Raw genomic sequence first — 543 nt, 5'->3', positions numbered from 1 at the left:
TATGGATGGATATTTAAGTTGTTTACAGTTCTTTTTTTTTTTTTTTTGGTTGGTTATTATTTTTTTAAATTTTTTTATTTTTTATAACCATATATTTTTATCCCCAGGGGTACAGGTCTGTGAATCGCTAGGTTTACACACTTCACAGCACTCACCAAAGCACATACCCTCCCCAATGTCCATAACCCCACCCTCCTTCTCCCAACCTCCCCTCTCCAGCAACCCTCAGTTTGTTTTGTGAGATTAAGAGTCACTTATGGTTTGTCTAGGTTTCATTAATTTTTGAAAAATAGACTATGTATAAATCTAAAAATTAAATTGATAATATAGATAACCAAAATGTAGTCCTAATTTTTTGTCAGTTTTGACAGACATATGAGTGATCTATCAAATTATTGTAAAATTTTGGGGCAGAGGAGTAAAGATGGCAGAGGAGTAGCAGGCTGAGATGACACTAGGTAGCAGGAGATCAGCTGATAGTTATCAAACCATTCCGAACACCTACAAATCCAACAGGAGATCGAAGAGAAGAGCAGCAATTCT

Source organism: Mustela nigripes, chromosome 7, assembly GCF_022355385.1.
Source record: "Mustela nigripes isolate SB6536 chromosome 7, MUSNIG.SB6536, whole genome shotgun sequence".
NCBI classification, from domain to species: Eukaryota; Metazoa; Chordata; class Mammalia; order Carnivora; family Mustelidae; genus Mustela; species Mustela nigripes.
This window is presented reverse-complemented; position numbering follows the sequence as displayed.